The following is a 20,773-nucleotide window of genomic DNA, read 5'->3' on the forward strand; positions in this document are numbered from 1 at the left end:
GGGACCAGGGACATCCCACTTGTCAAGTTCTTAAACTTTAAGGTGATAATCATCGTTAATTGTTCTCTAGGTTGTGGTTACTGGAGATTATTAGTTGCCGTGGGCTACTTTTTTATCTACTGGATTATCACTCAGCGTGAAAAAAGGAAAAGAAAAAGCTAAAAATGATGGCTAACATAGAGAAGAATAAGGCAACATTATCTTAAATATCACCATAGTGCTTTCTTTCTCAAGTTCAGTTGCCCAATCATATAATTATTTACCCAATACCCTAAATAGGTGAAGCTGAGACCCACGTGCAGGGGAGTCGAAGGTCTGAAAGCGGAGACCATCCTTTTATTGCAATGCAGCCAGCTTGGGAAATGCAGGCAATTAATTCATACTTCCCCTAACCTTAAGCTGAAGATGTGTCCTATCTGCTACATCTATTTTACCCTTTCGGTAAAAAGTTAGAGACTAGAACACTAAAGATGTTTAAGCATATTCTGCCTGGGAAATGGGATAAAGAAATCAATATTGATGACGTGGTTCAGTGCACTGTACTGCAATGCTAAAGTCCCATATTCAGTGCCTGTGATGAGAGAATGGAGCATTTACATGTGTTATAAATCTCACCTGGTAGATTGATCGGAAGGGGAGGGGAGAAGATATGTGGATATGTAGGAAGATGGATGGAAGTCGTGCATAATCGGTGATTATGTAACTTCATTACATCAGCGAGTTCCAGTCAACGATAGTGAGATGAGATGATTGTATAGAGAGAGGCTCCATCACCCTGTTAACTTTTGAAGGCTTGTAACAGCTAACAGAGGAGGAGGGCAGAGAGAGATTAGCTCCAAGGGTCCTGTAAACCTTGATCTCTATGGCAAATTTAGCATGAGTTTTCTCATAGTGAGTTTCAGAGGGACATCAGATCATGTAAGCTTTAGGGCTGGACAGGACCAATTTTAGCCACACCCGTGGAGAGTCAAAATGAGTCCACAATGTTTCAGAAGTGCCCCATTGAGTAATGGGGACTGATGATTCCAGCCAAGGTCATAGTTCTTTACCCTAGGATTGAAATATATGACCCCAACTGAATGGAAAGTTAAATTCATTGAAATGAAGACTGTGAACAGAAGGAATATTTAGGGTCCTTTCTTGCATTTTTCCTGGTAGAGCTTGATGCAGATTTCAGCCTGGTGGTTCCCTCATAAAAATGATGATTGCTTCCACAGTGTGTCAGAAATGAGTGTTTTATCCCTTTATCTAAACCATGACAATCTCTTTCTGGGCCATTTTAACCTTCTGGGAAAAGAGAAGTAAAAGCATTCAAAGGTAACAGTACCCTGTTGAATTACAAATTAAATGGCATTGGATTCATTATTAACACAGATCTCAGAAAAAAAGAGCAATCTATGTTCAAGTTTCACTTATTCAATGGTTTAAAAGACAGGTTGCAGCCGCCAAAGACTTTTACCATGAGATGAGATAAATGTACTGTGCTCACTGTGCAGAGGAGGGAATACTGCAGAATAAAATGTCATTTTTCCCTCATGTTTTATCTGGAGTTGTGATTTTTTTTTAAAGAAGATACACATCAGGTTCTTTTGGCCTTCTACTGTTTTAGGATCTGTTTTCTCCTCAATAGATCACATATTCACAAAAAATGAAACTTCTGAAATCCTAAGCCTGTTCAATTGAATCATCTTATTATCTAGTTGTGCTATTTCCTATTTCTCTTTACGTTTATTTTACAGAGAAGGCTAAATGACTTTTCTATCAGGGAGATGAGATGATTTTTTTCTGTTTTTCTTTTATTTCTCATATTCCATTTCCTTCCAGTCCTAAGGAGTAAGATGCAGAATCTAGACACCCTCTAAGTAACTTTGAAAAGATTTGCTTACCCTGAGTCAGAACGGTGGGATTGGGGAATGAAATTCTAAGGTCTGATATTTGAGGTGACTTTCATACTTCTGCAGGACGTGCACAAACATTGATGTATTGTACCAGTGGATTTGGAGGTTTGGCATTCATATTGTGTAGGAAATTGAATGTGAAGTTAACTCCTGATTCCTTCCTTCAGGGGTCAGGGTAACACAACGGCTGCTTCCAGGCTGTTGGTTTCCAACTATGTGCACAAATATAGTCTGTAATGATTTTTCCTGTACTCCTTCTTTCAATATTTCATAAATGACTTCCTCAGTTGTTTTCTGACGTAAGCCACACATATATAATCAAGCAGGGCATAGGTTTTCTAAGCTCAGTAGGATATGGAAATAATAGAAGGATGGAAAAGGATTCTGTACAAAAAGACACTGGTTGTGAAGCAAATATACATATGTAATTGCTAACTCCTTACTTGAAGACTGCATGTACTTCTATTAGGAAAGATAGTTTCAATCATGTTAATGGCACTTTATAAGCTGTCACTTTCTTTAGGAAGAAGATTATGTAACTAAGGCAGGTTATGGCATTTTTCTTAAGTATCCTACAAATCAATAATAAAAAGCTTTGTCTAATAGGAAAGCATTTAAACATGATGGCAGTGGGTAATTTAAAATATAACATCTATTTTCTATTTTATTTCCATTTCGTCAGCCACAGTCATGTAGTTAGGTTAGAAAATATTTAGGAAAAAAAAATACCATTTATGAATATCAGAGCTATCAGTTTTGTTTCCTGACCAGTTGCTTCAGCAAAGTAAGGAGATTTAGCAGATAAGTAATCACAGTATTCCTAAAACTAGAGAAAATTTTAAATTGAATTTTTGTTATGTTTGCAACACATGTGAACAAATCAGTATTACTTTAAAAATGACTATTAGATAAAACATTTTAAAGAACAGTTGAACTTTGAAGATTTATATTTCAGAATTTGTTATACACTGAAATGTTTGGGATATACTTTGACTTACAACAGATATGATATTTGGTATTTGGCAAATCTTGTGTTTTTATAAAGCAGACTATATAATTTGTAGCAACAAAACAAGTGTTGATTATTGAGATTTAAAAGTAGCAAGTTTTCTGGTGATGCTCAAGTTATAAAGCATAATTATAATTGTACCGGTTGGGCAGCTATAGTTAAGGTCGCATCAGCATTTTTATTATTAAATTCCAACCCTATTTCCATTAGGTGTATCGGGAATCTCAAAGAGGAGAGTCCAGTTCTGTGAGACATCAAGGCATTGTAGAATTCCGGGCTGAGTCAGAGGGCTTGAAACTGTACTTCCGGCTCTGTCAGTTACTAGCCTTGTGACCTCTGACACCACATTTGATTTCTCAGTGTTCCAGAGAATCATTTTAAAAAAAATAAATAGTTGCATATTGCTCTACAGAAAGGAGATAATACGTGTCTAAGTATTTACCGCTATCCTATGCCTTAGAAATATATGGAGTTATTATTATTAAGGATTCCCCTAAGTCTTACGAATTTAGCCGTGCATGTTTTTTACACCCTTATTATAAATCTGAATAGGTGCTTTCTAGTAGCAATTACAGTTAGCTGTACATAATATTGTTCAGTGATTAACCAACAAAGACAAATTAAAAGCTTTGGTGGTTAACTTTCACTTAGTACTCAGTTTTTTCCAGAAGTACTCATATGGGAATATAGTTGTCTTAAGTAATTAAAACAATAGTTGCTTTTGAATAACATTCAAACAGTGGTAACTAAGGGTTTTATGTGTGAAAGTGTTTTATGCAGATTGCTTTTTAAAAAGATGCTTCTGAGTACTCAGGAGTTTCTGTTTCTGCTACCAAGAACACACAAACAAATGTACTCCAACTTGATGCTACCTCTCAAATTGAGTATATTGACCAGAAAGTGACTCTTGTCTCTCAGTATGTTAACAAAAGCATAATGAATTTGAATACCAAGTATAATAGAGAAAAAAAGAATATAAAGATACCTGGTCTGTTTGGAATTTTCTAGTTGTAATAATTACTAACTTTCTTTAGGGGGAGGCAATCCCCCATGTGTCACTACTAAAACTGCATCTCTTTAATGTTCTTGTATCTTAACATAATGACATTTACATATATGCAAAGAGGATAGTTTAGTGTTACGAGCTCCCATGTATGTTTTTCAGTGAGTGAATAATCAGGTTACAGAGTTAGTTTTTATATTTTGGTTAAAGTAGAATTGGAAAGTGCAAAATTAACCCTGTAATAATTTAGTAGTCCTGGGCTTAAAATAAAGAATTTTCATGTTGTAGAGCAACCTCCTCTTTGTAACTTCCCAGTGTCTTGCTTTTCTTTTCAAGGATTCCCAATATATTTTTGTTTCAGATGAATTTCATTATGCATGTTTATCTGACTTCATTGATGCCTATTAATAGCAAGCATTTTCTTGGTTTCCTATTAAAAATGCATATTCTTTACGTCTTATGGCAATACTTTAGATTTGCTCTGGCAGATTTATGAAGGAATATTGTATGAATGTGGACAGGCTGTTTATTTGACAAATTCAGCTAATCACCTTACAAATATGCTTTTAATTTTCACCCAGAAAATGCCACCCTGGAGTGTCTTATACTGCATATAACATTCTGTTACAGTCCAACCACATGGCTCAATGGACATACTTATCCATTAAGTATGCTTATCCTGACCATTGGTTTACAAGGAAAGATCCTTAATTGACATGCTTTTTTGGTATCCTTGTGTAGACACAATATTCAGGTGCCCAAACTCTAAAACTCCTGTACAGAGAAGGGATGAGTAGGTGGCTTGATGTTGCTTTCTTATCACACGATCTCAAAATCCCAGGCACTGAACTGTGAATAAAACAAAGGGAGAAAGAAAAGAAAGAGAACTAAAAGAAAATTTTACTTCTGAAAATTTTGGTCTTTCTCATTTCTTAAAAGTAATCACAACCTTAAAAGTAATCTTTTTCATCACAAGCTATTCAAATGGTTTGTTATGGTTACTATGTTCATATATATCAAATACAATAAATGGCACTAAATGAGCTACTTTGTTCTTACAGGAGCTACACATCTATGAAGATAAACTGAAGAGTTAAACTAGATTGTACGTTGTAACACTACGTCAGGATATTGTGTGTAGAATTTGGACTCACTGAAAAAATGAAATGGATTGTGGATTATAATCATATAATTATAGACTTTTTTTTTTTTTTGAGAGGGAGTCTTGCTCTGTCGCCCGGGCTGGAGTGCAGTGGCTGAATCTCAGCTCACTGCAAGCTCTGCCTCCCAGGTTTACGCCATTCTCCTGCCTCAGCCTCCCGAGTAGCTGGGACTACAGGCGCCCGCCACCTCGCCCGGCTAGTTTTTTGTATTTTTTAGTAGAGACGGGGTTTCACTGTGTTAGCCAGGATGGTCTCGATCTCCTGACCTCGTGATCCGCCCATCTCGGCCTCCCAAAGTGCTGGGATTACAGGCTTGAGCCACCGCGCCCGGCCAGTTATAGACTTTTACTCTTTCAATGTTTATTAGGTATCTTATACTTTATTTGAATTATAATTATAATACATCAGCATATGGATAATCATAAAATTATTCATAGTAGTTTATCTTCTTATGACCTAATCAAAGTGAGTTACCTTATCGATGTTTTAGATTAATATGTGTGACTGAGTATAGCGATCTTCATCATCTTCTGGTGCAAAGTTCCCTTTTTAATTAAAAACATTCCCTGGAAGTCCACTTAATCATAGTTATACTTTCAGTATCCATTAATTGAGAAAATGCATGATAATAATAGTAAATTATTATGAATATAATAACTCTTTAAAAGTGAATTTATGTATAGTCGCAACAGGGTCTACTTATATCTTTGAAATGCATTGTTTATTCTAGCTACATAGAAAGTTCGGTGTTTATATAGATTCTAGAGTCCTTGGAGTAACAAAAGGTCCATATGTCTAGAGGCAAAATACTTGCATTATATATACAAATTAATCATGTTCATCTTACAGAGAAGATGGAAGGCAAGTGCATATGGTAGTGGTTTGTGGATCAAAGGGGTTGAATTTCAGTATAGATGGACTTACAGTATATAATTTCCTAAGGATGTACATTTCAAGTTCCAAAATATTCCTATTCGAGTTTTAGGATTCAATAGTTGTAATTTAAAATTGGTTGATTTTGGAAAATAATTGCTTTTTTTAAAAAATAAAATAAGCATTGTTTTTATTGTAGCCGAAATAAAAATGAATTATTATAAATAAAGCCAAAGGTGATCAAAATCTCATAAAAACCTAATAGAATTATATGCAGTATAGGAGTAAAGGATGCCCCATCATGTGATTTTAAACAAGGAAATTGTGAACCAGAGGAATGAAGTGAAGTTTCCAAGATCTTCCAATTTGTTGGCTGTCTCATGATGCATGGTTTTAGTTCCTTGATATAAGCCCTGCTGGGTATTTTAGTTATATAGCAATATGTCCTGGCATACAGCATTATTTTTTATGAGTACAGCTAATGTTGGCATATCGAATCCTTTGGCCTCTAGCTTACTTTATCGACTTGTGATCAGTCATCTGACTTCTGCACTCAGAATCTGTAGACTTTATTTTTCCTGTATGTACACCTGATTTTCGACCTCATTTGATCCCTGGAGACACAATACAAAGGAGAGTTGAGAACATAGGTCACTGGTGGGTCTTCTTGTCTCTTCCATACTGTCCTTTTTCCCATTAGCTTTGTATCTTTCCACCTGCAGGGAATTGCTCTTCTTTGGAGCCTCTCCTTTTTCTGGACTTTCCTGAACATCCCTGGCCATCTTTGTCTCAGTGTTGCATGCTACCTTCTTGCTTCCAAGGGATTCCACTAAGGGATCCTATCAAAATATCTTCTATCTATACTTTATCCCACTTTGACGATATTAAATTTCATATTTCATTTCTTCAACAGGATCAGTCTGCTTACATAAACAATAATGAACCAATTTTGGAATAATGAAGACAGTAATATTTTATCAGGTTTGCCAAGCTAGAATCATATAACTACCACTAAATGAACAAGATACAGCTTATGGGTGTGTGTGTGTATCCTCATATCCTCATGACTGCGTTAATATGTGTATCCACACACATACATGATTTTTGTTGAAATGTTTGACAAATGAATCATTGTTAATATGCTAAAGAGGAAAGTTTGGAATAACAGGCTTTATCCCTTTGTATTATAATAGTGACATTTCTAGAAAAGATGCCATTAACTTTTTTCTGACTCTGAAAAATAGCTCGAATGGACTGCATTTTAGATAATAAGGTGGAGACAGGGCTATGGAGGACATACTTTTGTTCAGATTGAATCCTGCAGTGCCCTCTAGAGTTACTGGGTAGGGAGCTGGTAGCATACCTGTATGAAGAAATGACGCTGGCTATGAACACTATGATGCTTACAACCTCTCTGCCAACTTTATTTCAGAAGAGACACATCCAGGAGAGCTAAATACAGTGGTAAAAATGGAAAAACTGAGAGAGTTAGAATGGTATCAAGTATTTTGTGTAAACAAAGCTTCATGTGGCCAAGGGAGAAAATTTGAATATAACAAATGGATCTGGTAGCTCTCAGTGTTTGGTTTTTGAATACTCCTATTAAAGCTCCTAATTGTTCTCACCATGACAGAACTCCTGAATTGTACTCAAGAGGCACCCAGCTCCACAGTGTGCAGAGTAAATGCATTCAAGGGGTCTCTAGGGGTTTTTGACTCTGCTGTTTTTTCTTGTCGGGGTTCTCCTACAGGGCCCTTAATAACACAGCCACAGAGCAAGCCGCTTATGTCAGTAGGTATGCTTTTCTCAGTGAGTGAATGGTTTAGCTTAGCTCCAGTAGGCAAGTGCCTGCCAGCCTTGTATTTCCAGGGCCCAACATTGTGCACAGCATATAGTAGGTCATCAGTATATCATTACACAAGCAAATGCTTAAACGCTTAGGGATAACAGGTCAGTTTTAGATCTGTGTTCTCCAAAACTCATGCTACATTATACATGGAGACAAAAGCTTCTGATTTAAAAAAGTAAAAAAAGGAAAATTGAGTAATATAAAGGAGAGATAATTAATATTAGGTAGTTTGAAACCTACAAATGGACTGAAGGAGAAGAAATCACCTGCCTGTCTTCCTCCCTCCCTCCCTCCCTTCCTTCCTTCCTTCCTTCCTTCCCTCCAGCCCCTTCCTCTTCCTTTCCCCTCCCTCCCTGCCTCCCTTCCTTCCTTCCCTCCCTCCAGCCCCTTCTTCTTCCTTTCCCCTCCCTCCCTCCCTTCCTTCCTTCCTTCCCTCCAGCGCCTTCTTCTTCCTTTCCCCTCCCTCCCTCCCTCCCTCCCTCCCTTCCTTCCTTCCTTCCCTCCAGCCCCTTCTTCTTCCTTTCCCCTCCCTCCCTCCCTCCCTCCCTCCCTCCCTCCCTTCCTTCCTTCCTTCCCTCCAGCCCCTTCTTCTTCTTTTTTCCCCTCCCTCCCTCCCTTCCTTCCTTCCCTCCCTCCAGCCCCTTCTTCTTCCTTTCCCCCTCCTCCCTCCCTTCCTTCCTTCCCTCCAGCCCCTTCTTCTTCCTTTCCCTCCCTCCCTTCCTTCCTTCCCTCCCTCCAGCCCCTTCTTCTTACTTTCCCCTCCCTCCCTCCCTCCCTCCCTTCCTTCCTTCCTTCCCTCCAGCCCCTTCTTCTTCCTTTCCCCTCCCTCGCTCCCTCCCTTCCTTCCTTCCTTCCCTCCCTCCAGCCCCTTCTTCTTCCTTTCCCCTCCCTCCCTCCCTTCCTTCCTTCCCTCCCTCCAGCCCCTTCTTCTTCCTTTCCCCTCCCTCCCTCCCTTCCTTCCTTCCCTCCCTCCAGCCCCTTCTTCTTCCTTTCCCCTCCCTCCCTCCCTTCCTTCCTTCATTCCTTCCTTCCCTCCAGCCCCTTCTTCTTCCTTTCCCCTCCCTCCCTCCCTCCCTCCCTTCCTTCCTTCCTTCCCTCCCTCCAGCCCCTTCTTCTTCCTTTCCCCTCCCTCCCTCCCTTCCTTCCTTCCTTCCCTCCCTCCAGCCCCTTCTTCTTCCTTTCCCCTCCCTCCCTCCCTTCCTTCTCTCCCTCCCCTTCTTCTTCCTTTCCCCTCCCTCCCTCCCTTCCTTCCTTCCCTCCCTCCCTCCCCTTCTTCTTCCTTTCCCCCCCTCCCTCCCTCCCTTCCTTCCTTCCCTCCCTCCCTCCCCTTCTTCTTCCTTTCCTCCCCCTTCCTTCCACCTCTATCATAGGTATTTAAGTCCCTTCACTGTGTAAGGGGATGCAAGAGGGACTGCAAAGGATACAGAGATGACTGATGTCATGTGTCTGGGCCCAAAAATGGTTTAGTCAGGGACATGACTACTAAACAAAATCACATATACCAACATCCCTTGGTATCCGTGGGAAACTGGTTCCAGGACCCCTTGTGGACACCAAAATCCACAGATGCTCAAGTCCCTAATATAAAATGGCATCGTATTTGCATATGACCTATGTACAACCTCCTGTATACTTTAAATCATCTGAAGATTACTTATACCTAATACAATGTAAATGCTATGTAAATAGTTGTTACATTGTATTTTTATTTGTATTATTTTTAAATATTTTATTGTTCTTTTTAAGTCGTTTTCAAAAAATATTCCTGATCCATGGTTGCTTGGATCCACAGATATGGAGGGCCACCTGTAATTATAATTCAAGATAGTCTACCATACATACTTCTAAGAGAGGTGCCAAGTGTGCTACAGGCTCAAGAAAGGTTCAGAACACATGCATGCAGAGGGATTAGGCAAGGTCTGCTAAAGGAGGCAGCGTTTGTATTGGACTTTGAAGGAGTTAACATGGGTATGGAGATAGGACCTTCTAAATAGAGGGGAGATAAAAAATAAATATATTGTAAGTAGGACCAAATGGAGCATGGTTAAGGAAGATCCAATGTTCTTGTTTCCCCAGAGAAGGGGGTATATCATATGAAATGTAAGAAGATAAGGCTGGAGCCCTGAGCCTCCATGTCTGGCAAGCAGGAGCCAATGGAATGGTATTGCATGAGCTTAAGGAAAACAGAACATTGCATGACCTGCTCAGATTTATGCTTTAGGAAGAAGGGGAATGAATTAAGAGTGTGTATCTCCAGGTTACCATTGATTTCAAGTTGTGCGAATTTCCCAGTGACTCCTGAGTTTCACGCTTATTCCAATTTTCTCATTTAGAACTGCAGGCCTCAAACAGCCATCACTAGCTCCCTTCATTTTCCTCTTTCTTTTTTCCTTTCAAAGAATAAACCGCCGGATGTGATGGCTCATGCCTGTAATCCCAGCACTTTGGGAGATCTGAGGTCAGGAGTTTGAGACCAGCCTGACAAGCATGGTGAAACCCCATCTCTACTAAAAATACAAAATTAGCTGAGCATGATGGCACATGTCTGTAATCCCAGCTACTTAGGAGGCTGAGGCAGGAGAATTTCTTGGACCTGGGAGGCAGAGGCTGCAATGAGCCAAGATCATACCATTGTATTCAAGCCTGGGCAGCAAGAGTGAAACTCTGCCTCAAATAAATAAATAAATAAATAAATAAATAAACTAACAAACACACCACTGCTACCAGTGCTAGACAAATACAGAAGCCAGAATTTAACATTAGTTTTTATTTTTTCAAGCAGAAGGCAAGCTTCTGTAATGGGGCTGATACATTCAAATTATCTTTACTTGGTAGTGTTAGAAAGTTGCCACACACTGTAGCAACAATGCTAAGTGTAAACAATGTTTAAGTGTAACTCTTTTTTTTTTTTTGAGATGGAGTCTCGCTCAGTCGCCCAGGCTAGAGTGCAGTGGCACTATCTCTGCTCACTGCAAGCTCCGCCTCCCGGGTTTCCGCCATTCTCCTGCCTCAGCCTCCCGAGTAGCTGGGACTACAGGCGCCCACCGCCTGCCACCACGTCTGGCTAATTTTTTGTACTTTTTTTAGTAGAGACGGGGTTTCACCGTGTTAGCCAGGATGGTCCCGATCTCCTGACCTCGTGATCCGCCCGCATCGGCTTCCCAAAGTGCTGGGATTACAGGCTTGAGCCACCGTGCCCAGCCAAATGTAACTCTTTAATGACTACATTGGATAATGTTTAAAGTTTATTTCTTTACTGTGATGGCAACAGCAAAGTGACTCTAAAGTGACAATTCATCTGGAAGAAAGAAGTTGAAGGAAGCAACTGGGAAAAAAGAAAAAAGGAAAGTGCTTTATATAATGTAATGGCAAGGTGGAAATATAAATTTCAAACTGGTTTTATAGTAAGGTCATATGGAAGAAGAATATTGCTTTAGAGTAGAATGTACATCCAATGATAAGATAATAGGATTTATTTCTAACAAGTGTGAACTCTTTTGCTAACTACCAATAATTGTAACAATTTTGAATTGTAGATGGAAATTAGAAAGTGAGCCTCCTAGTAATAAAAAAAACCCATGCTAGTTTAGTTTAAATTATTTTTCTTATCAAATACTTTATGCTTCTAATAAATGGAAGAAAAGAAATGAATAAGTATAGTTTTGTTTCCCCATACTTTATCTGATCACTCTATATTGGAAGATGTAGTAAGCTGGAAAATGACCAAACGTTGAAGATAAAATGAGAAAAAATGCGATTTACTTAGGCACAAACTAAATGTTATGTACATCGTCCTTAGGATTCAGGTGAAAGAACAAGTCTCACAGTCTAGCTGTTGTGAAAACTCACTCACCTAGCCCTGAGGTTTCTGATTCGGTGTTTGGAATGCAGTATAGAAATTTGTACTTTTTTCTTTTTTTTTTTGGATGGAGTTTCACTCTTTTTTGGCCAGGCTGGAGTGCAATGGCACAATCTTGGCTCACTGCAACCTCTGCCTCCCGGGTTCAAGCAAATCTCCTTCCTCAGCCTCCCGAGTAACTGGGATTACAGGTGTGTGCCACCACACCCAGCTAATTTTGTATCTTTAGTAGAGACGGGGTTTCACCATGTCGGCCAGGCTGGTCTCAAACTCCTGACTTCATGAGATCCACCCACCTTGGCCTCCCAAAGTGCTGGGATTACAGGCATGAGCCACCACACCCAGCTGAGAAATTTGTACTTTCAAAAACATTTGAGGGCCGGGCATGGTGGCTCATGCCTGTAACCCCAGCACTTTGGGAGGCTGAGGCGAGGGGAATAACCTGAAGTCAGGAGATCAAGACCAGCCTGGCCAACATGGGGAAATCCCGTCTCTACTAAAAATACAAAAATTAGCTGGGCACGTTGGCGGGTGCCTGTGATCCCAGCTAGCTACTTGGGAGACTGAGGCAGGAGAATCGCTTGAAACTGGGAGGTGGAGGTTGCAGTGAGCCGAGATTGTACCACTGCACTGGGTGACAGCCTGGGTGACAGAGCGAGATTCCATCTCAAAAAAAAAAAAAAAAAAAATTGAGGTCAGTAGTATCACCAAGGTGTTCTTGGGAGGGCTTCAACAGAAACCTCTCAGTCTCTGTCAGTATTGCTTTCCTCCTGGCATCATATGTTATTATGGATATTGGATGCTTTCTCAATATTTTCCAAAATGCTCCTCCAACTCAGCTTCAACTTTCAAGTAATAAGTCATATCCAACCACAATGGCACAGGGTAGGCCCCTGCTATGCTGAAATCCTCATGCTGCCACTGTCTCAGTTGATTATCATGCAGCAATTGTGGCTCATTGTTGGCCCCTACTAACCACTGTCCTTCAGTCCTATTATGTGATCAGAATTGCCCCTTCCCATATGTATTTTAATGAATGCCTTCAGGTGAGTGAATGAGAAATACTACTTGAGGGCCCTATCTGTTGTAAGAATGGTACTTAACACAGGCTGTAGATGTTCAAGATAGTTCTTGCCATCTAAAGCTTATGGACTGGTGGGAAAAGCATATGTGTTCAATTGGGCTCCCTGGAAACAGACTCTGAGATGAAGACTTGCATACAGAAGTTTTAGTCACTTCTGAGGCAGACAAACTGACTGCAATGTGGTTGCAGCTGGGGCCTCAGCAGTTCCAATGAGAAGTTCTAAAGATCTGATGGTCCTTCAAAATGGTCTCACATTGAGTCAAGGGGTTGGGGCTTTCTATGTTCACATCAGGCAGTGACTGGTGGGGGGCTGCTCCACAGGAAGGAGCATAATGTTGGGAAGACAGTTATTTGCAGCTGAGGGTAAATCCCAATGAGGGACACAGCTGTGAGCCACCAACGGCAGGATGGGTATACAGGCCATTAAGAGAGGAATGAAAGTTATTTGGAACGTCTGACAAGATCATATTTTTTCCCTCACCCCTTGAGGCATGATGCAATAATACCATATGAAATTACCGAGGAAATGCTATGAAATCTTAAACATTTGTTTAAAGGGATGAAGAAACTAAATACAGTTGAGTACAAGGCCTTGCTCTATGTAGTTTTGCTTCAGAGAATGTGATTTTCTCAGGAATGTAGTTCAAGTCACATTACAGTTACTCCTGTTGTAAGTTACCAGGCCACAAATATCTAATGAGCATGTTCTCTGTGTCCTAGACAGAGAGGAAAAAGTGGAAAATTCATGCCTGGAGAGTTTACATAGGACCCTTTTTTTTCCTCAGTGGTTCGTGTGCTTGATTTCGAGTTTAAGGAGGGGATTTGGGGGTGGGGGTCAGAGAAGGGGCAAGGAAATGGAACAGAGTAGAGTGGGGCCAAGTTTCCTGAATTCCAAGGATAATAAGACAATTGTTTGGGTTGTACAGGACCAGGCTACAGAGGAATATTGACAGTTGGCAGAAGGCGCAGACTCGATGAACTGAGTGGTAGTGGAATAAGTTGAATGTAGATTTACTGGTACGGAACAGACAGTGAAAGCAGTGTTTCATTAGCATTAGCCAGTCTATAATTTGGACTGGAGGGGAACTAGTTTTGAATACGATGAATTTGAAATCATAGAAATAATATATCCTAGAGTTCAATTTTCACTGAAAGGAAACATTTCATATAACACTATTCACTTTTATATTATGTGGAAATATTAATTTCCTTCCTTAATGCAAGGGAAGTGACATTACTTTAGGTTTTTAAAATGCTTTCTTCAACCCTAGTGAGGTAATAGGAGCACCTTCTATTTTTATCCTGTAAAGATTTTCAATCAAGTTAAATATACTGACACTTAATTTTACCAGTAATTTTTTAAAGCACTGGCTGTGTCTAAATGGGCAACCATTCATTAAATCATAGAAAAATTGAATAGGGATGAACTTACTACATACCTTTACAGATACAAACATCTCTCGGCTGGGCGCGGTGGCTCACGCCTGTAATCCCAGCACTTTGGGAGGCTGAGGCGGGCGGATCACAAGGTAAAGAGATGGAGATCATCCTGGCCAACATGGTGAAACCCTGTCTCTACTAAAAAATACAAAAATTAACTGGGCGTGGTGGTGCATGCCTGTAGTACCAGCTACTCAAGAGGCTGAGGCAGGAGAATCGCTTGAACCTGGGAGGCAGAGGTTGCAGTGAGCCAAGATCCTGCCACTGCACTCCAGCCTGGTGACAGACCGAGACTCCATCTCAAAACAAAACAAAACAAACAAACAAAAAATATCTCAACTACCAAAAGATTATCCATTAACTGATATTCACTTTAATAAACAACCACTTTGGTGATTTTTTCCCTCACTTGACCTGACATTTGACTAGATGGTCAACTCAATTCAGTTCAACAAATACTTCCAGATGATCCACCTACTCCATGCTTAATTCACCTACTCCATGCTTAATTCAAGCACAAAGCTAGAATGAGCAATTTACTCATTGCCACAGCAACTGAGGATGCACATTGTTAAGCATTTTAAAAGATTTGTCTTAAAAAAAATTAGTAGTCTTTGCTACCAGCACCTCGCTTGCTTTAAAAGCATTTGATACATTCCTTCTCTGACTTTGGCTTGATTTTTTTGGAATTAAAAAAACAAAAGTTGGCCAGCCATGGTGGTTCATGTGTGTAATCCCAGCATTTTGGGAGGCCAAGGCAAGTGAATCACCTAAGGTTAGAAGTTCGAGACCAGCCTGGTCAACGTAGTGAAACCCCGTCTCTACGAAAAATATAAAAATTAGCCAGGCATGGTGGCACACGCCTGTAATCCCAGCTACTTAGGATGCTGAGGCAGGAGAATTGCTTGAACCTGGGAGGTTACAGTGAGCCGAAATTGCGTCACTGTACTCCAGCCTGGGCAACACAACGAGACTCCATCCCCCCCCCCAAAAAAAAAAAGTTTATGGTATTTTTAAAAGACCAAGAATTCAATGAAGGTGACACTCCTTTTCCATCACAATACTCTACTTGTGTTTATGGACCTATATATTTTATTGTTTCAAATACAAACTGTGAAGCTTATTAAGGAGAGTCCAACATTTCTATATATTCACTAGCTGTTTTTTTCATTAAATATAACTTCAAGGCTCCAAGCTCAAAAATTGTTCCATTTTTACTGATTGCATCATGCTATTTGTGCACAGCACACTTTTATTTTTGTCCGCATAGACTTGAAGCAATGGTTTTTTGACTCCGCCACACAATGCCACATCCCTGACAGTAGGTAAGTTATGTTCTTTTGCATTTTTTACTCAGGAGCTATGTAGGTGGTACGGGAGATGAGTGGCGGCTATTGGAACAGACTGTGCATCAGAAGCTATTTAAACCTCATCTGTAAGAGTTAAGAGTTACTATTTCCTGTTTCCAAAGTGAAAATTAGTTTTAATTTCGTAAATTTGTAATCAGAGAAGATGTGAGTTATTTTTCTAAGCATCTTCTTTGGACTCTCCCAATGTCTTGGTAGCAAAGATTCAAATATTAGTAAGTCTAAACTCATCTTTTATCAATTTGGGTACTCCTGCTGGCCCAATCTTATTAGTTTTAATGTTAGTGTTAGTGTTACTATTGGCTATGATTACAAAAGTATAAAAATAATATATTTAATAAAGCCTCATCATGTGGCTTCAGTCTAGTTTTGGGAACCTAAAAGGTATTATGAACACTAAAAGTTTAGGCCGGGCACGGTGGCTCATGCTTGTAATCCCAGCACTTTGGGAGGCTGAGGCGGGCGGATCACCTGAGGTCAGGAGTTCGAGACCAGCCTAACTAACATGGTGAAACCCCGTCTCTACTAAAAATACAAAAAAAAAAAAAAAAAAAAAAATTAGCCAGGTGTAGCAGTGGGCGCCTGTAATCCCAGCTACTTGGGAGGCTGAGGCAGGAGAATCGCTTGAACCCGGGAAGCAGAGGTTGCAGTGAGCTGAGATCACACCATTGCACTCCAGCCTGGGTGGCACAGCGAGACTCTGTCTCAAAAAAAAAAAAAAAAAAAAAAGAAAATTAAAAGTTTAGCATTGCTTCACTGAATCATTACTTAAGTCAAAGATGTTAAGCAGACTTAGTTATTATAATTAAATCCTTTTTACTCCAGGAAAGAATTACAGTACCAGAAATGTGCAATTTGTATACATACAAATTTAGTTTTTGAGACTATCGAAAGGTAATTGGAAATCCATACCTGAGGACAGTCTCTTAGAAAGCATATTTGTGTGAGTCCTTGTTTATTTGGATCACACTAGAGTTGTAGGCAACATATTTGTGTGACTAAGATCATCACCATTGTCTCCATCATAATCATTATCAACAAGCTGGTATTAATTTTAAAAGTGTTCATTATACAATCAAAAAAGCACGATATAGAACAGGACCCTGACTATTGAATATAATGAGCTTGCACCAAGGATTATGTGGCTTGCAGAAATGCTGTGAGGGATATGAATTTTGTCTGTGACATACTTCTGTGTTCAGTTTCAGCAACTCCCACTTCATTTGAATCCCAAATGCTAATGTTAATAACTGTAGTTTCTGAATGCTAAGAGTATTCTATCCCAGAGAAGACTGTTTTCTCAAAAATATATGCTCCCAAGCCACCACTAGCTATGTATTTTTCTCATCAAATTTATTATTTTTAAATTTATTTCTTTGTGTCTTCCTAACTTTAGTGTAAGACTGAGAGGATATGACCTCATTTATCTGGTTCACCACATATCTTTGGTGCCCAGGAGAGTGCCTGGCACATTGTGCAATTCAGTTCAATAATTATCAAAGGAAGGAAAGAAAGGAAGAAGAAAGGGAGAAAGGAAGAAAAGAAAGAAGAATCTCCCAGAGTGTCCTGGTCTAAGCAAGATAATAGGAGAAAAGAGAGTTTGATTGAAAAACACACTAAGCCTAGCTTGGGAGATACATGACATTTGCATTGTAAAGGTTTTGTTCATGATGCAATGTTACTGGTATAGTAAAGTTAGCATTTATTCCATCCCTCATGGGAATGGGTACAGGTATATCACATGCTCTAAATTGCCAGGTCTGTTGACAGAATGCCTGAATGCCAAGCTGATAGCTTAGAACCTATAGCCAAAGATTTTGGTTGCATCAATAATGCAGAAAGCGATGTCTTAAGGACCATTATTCTGACAGTATGTTTTTAACGTGAGCAATGCCAAAATAGATTGGAGCCTATTGTTAGATGGCACTATATTTTTTATAAATTACAAGGTGATAAAAGTTCTCATTGTTTTAGCTTCTTAGCTGTCCCTACAATTTTTCCTTATGTATAAGTATCCATTAAGAAGAAGCTTTAAAAAAAAACACTAACTTCATTTTTATCTCTTTCATAGTATCAATATACCTTCTCCTAATTGCAGAAGATATCATGTTATACTGGAATTCACATTTGGATCAAGGCAAGTGTGAGTTCCAATTTTGGCTTTGACATTTACTAGCTGTGTAACCTTGGATAGGTTACTTATGTTTCAGAGTTTCACTTTCCAGATCTCTGGAGAGAAAAGAATACCTACCTTTAGAATTACTGGGAAAAGTAAAAATAGTATTTGTAGGCCAGGTGTGGTGGCTCACGCCTGTCATCCCAGCACTTTGGGAGGCCGAGGTGGGTGGATCACGAGGTCAAGAGATAGAGACCATCCTGGCCAACATGGTGAAACCCTGTCTCTACTAAAAATACAAAAATTTGCTGGGCATAGTGGCACACACCTGTAGTCCCAGCTACTCAAGAGGCTGAGGCAGGAGAATCACTTGAACCCGGGAGGCGGAGGTTGCAGTGAGCCGAGATTGTGCCATTGTACTCCAGCCTGGTGACAGAGTGAGACTCAAAAAAAAAAAAGGTATTTTTAAAGCATATCGTGCAGTGCTTGACAAATCATAGCTACATAATAAATGCTAATCCTTATTTTAATATTTTAACATGTTGTATTAAAATATAATATATTAAAATATAAACTAAAAAATTAGTTTTCTCCCTGTACCCAATGGTCAATATTCCATCTTTATCATACTTGACCTGTGGGTAACAATAGCACAATGGATCAGTCATTGTCCTTGTTTATTTGGATCATACTTGACTTGTGGGCAACATTTACACAATGGATCACTCCTCCTCAGTACACTTTCTTTACCTGGCTTTGGTGACAGCACAATCTCTTGGTTTAACTTTTTTGCCCCTTTTAATTCTTTGCTGGGCTCTTTCTTACTTTCTCTCCTCTCCATGTCAAAATGCTCCATGGTTTAGCTCTTGGCTGTCTTCTCAGTCTACACTCACCCCTTAGTGATTTTATTCACTCACTCTTACGGCTATTCGTATCCTTTTTTTCACCACCTCTTAAATTTATATCTCTACCTTGGTAGGTACCTTTTCCGATTTCCAAACACATATATCTAAGCACTTATTTGACATCATCAGCTATTTGACATTTGTCACTTACTTTTTCCAAAACTAAACTTCTCTTTTCCCTCCCAAATCTACTTTGTTCGCAATTTTCCCATCTCAATTGATGTCAGTTTTATCCTTGTATTTGTTCAGGCCTAAAATCTTGAAATCACTCATCATTTCTCTCCCTCTCTCACAAACCACATCCAGTCATCAAGCCTTGTTGGTACTATCTTTACACAGATCTAGAATTTAACTATTTCTCACCACCTCTACTGCTATTATCCTGTGGAACCCCCCATCATCTCTTTTCTAAATTGCTGCAAACCACCAAACTGACTCTATGCTTCTGTTATTGTTTTCTACAATCTGCTCTCAATATAGCAGCTATGGTTGCCTTTTGAAAATGGACAGGTTGTGTCACTCTACTTTTCAAATCCCTGCATGGGTTGCTGATTTTACTTGGAGTGAAAGTAAAGTTCTTATAATGGCCTAAGGAAATTGGCCTACATTACTTCCTTGACTTCATTTCCCCAACTCATTCTCTCTTTTTTAGCTTTCTCATTTCTCACCACTGTCAACTTGCTGTTCTTTGAAGGTGACAGGTAAGTTCTTGCCATAGGACCTTTTCACTGGCTGTTCTCTTTGTTTGGAGCATTATTTACCCAGAAGTCTCAAGGCTAACTTCCTCACTTCCATCAGTTTTGGTCTACCTGTCATCTTCTCCATGAGACCTACTCCGACCGCACCCTCTAAAATTTCAATACACTCACCTCCACATTCCTGATCTCCTTATCTGGTTCTACTTTTAGGTACTTCTTGTCATGTAACATTTTTTATAAGTTATTTGTTATTCTTATTGGTTATTGCTAGAGTTTAAGCTCCACAAGAGCAAAGATCTTTGTCCTTTTAGTTCACTGAAGTATCCCAAGCACTGAGAATGCTATATGTAAATTTGGTAAAATAAATATTGTTGTAAAATAAAGATAATTTTCTTACCTAATGTTACTATTGTGAAGGTTTAAATAAGATAATGCAGTTAGAGTATTTTTTCACAGGGCCTGACATAAATTAAGGGCTTAATAAATGGTCGCCATTATGAAGTGTCTCATGGCAGTAAACACACATGATATACACCAAAAATCAAAAGTATTACAGCATGAACCCTTTTCTTCCACATTAAAGTCTCACCAATACCATAGGCATATAATATCTTCTGTAGGTATACACAAGCATATCTTATTGTTTTATGCTCATCTAGTGAAGATAAAGATATGCTAGCATTCAGCAGTAGCTGACAGTTCACATATGCCAGTGAAATAAACTGACACTGTTCTTTTTTACTTTATCCAGTTAAACTTCATATAATTTAAAAAGTTAGTGACAAATATTCTCTAATAAGGATAATTTTAAAAATATCACAATAAGATGATATTCTCTAATAAGGATAATTTTTAAAATATCACAATAAGATGATTTGTAAGATTCCTGAGAGCTCCCTAAGAATTAAGGAGCTAACAAAAAAAAGATATTCCCATTATGCATTTTAATGAATAACCAATTTTCTTCTTTTTGTAGATTTCAATGACAACTTGGAGTATTCAACATGTTTAACAATTTGATTCTTTTCCATGTTTTATAAATAGAAAAAAATAAAAATGATTATAATGAGGTATTCTTATGTGCATCACAAATGTAGGTTTTAGTGTGTGGGATTCAATAGCAAATAAATACTTTCTTTTTCCATCTTCATTTGTGAAAATACTGAAAAATAGTTATAACGGAAAGCCTTTTGTAAATCAAAACGAAAAGTATTATTTCTGAATATTGAATAGATGTTCTTGTCTATTGCCTGATCATCTAGTTGCTTATTCTAATCAAATACATTTATTCTTCTATGTTTCATTCACATATCTTAGTCTTTTCCAGAGAATTTACAAATGTTTTACTGCATGCCAAACCTTGGGTAATTAAAGTCGATGACAGAATGTGCCCATAGTTTATTCTGTAGATCTGACTGTAGATGCAGAGGCTTACATTACTTTTGGGGTGAATGATAATCTTATATTATTTTCTTCATCCACTAAAAATATTTTAAAGATATAGATTAT

At 38.9% G+C, this 20,773-nt stretch overlaps 1 protein-coding gene across 1 annotated transcript in view; it reads left to right on the forward strand.

The window, feature by feature from the left end:
• The window catches only part of IL1RAPL1 (interleukin 1 receptor accessory protein like 1), a 1,385,688-nt gene that overhangs the window by 1,412 nt on the left and 1,363,503 nt on the right, over positions 1–20,773 (forward strand). The gene's annotated exons all lie outside the window — the stretch shown is intronic.

This window comes from Macaca thibetana, chromosome X, assembly GCF_024542745.1.
Source record: "Macaca thibetana thibetana isolate TM-01 chromosome X, ASM2454274v1, whole genome shotgun sequence".
NCBI classification, from domain to species: domain Eukaryota; kingdom Metazoa; phylum Chordata; class Mammalia; order Primates; family Cercopithecidae; genus Macaca; species Macaca thibetana.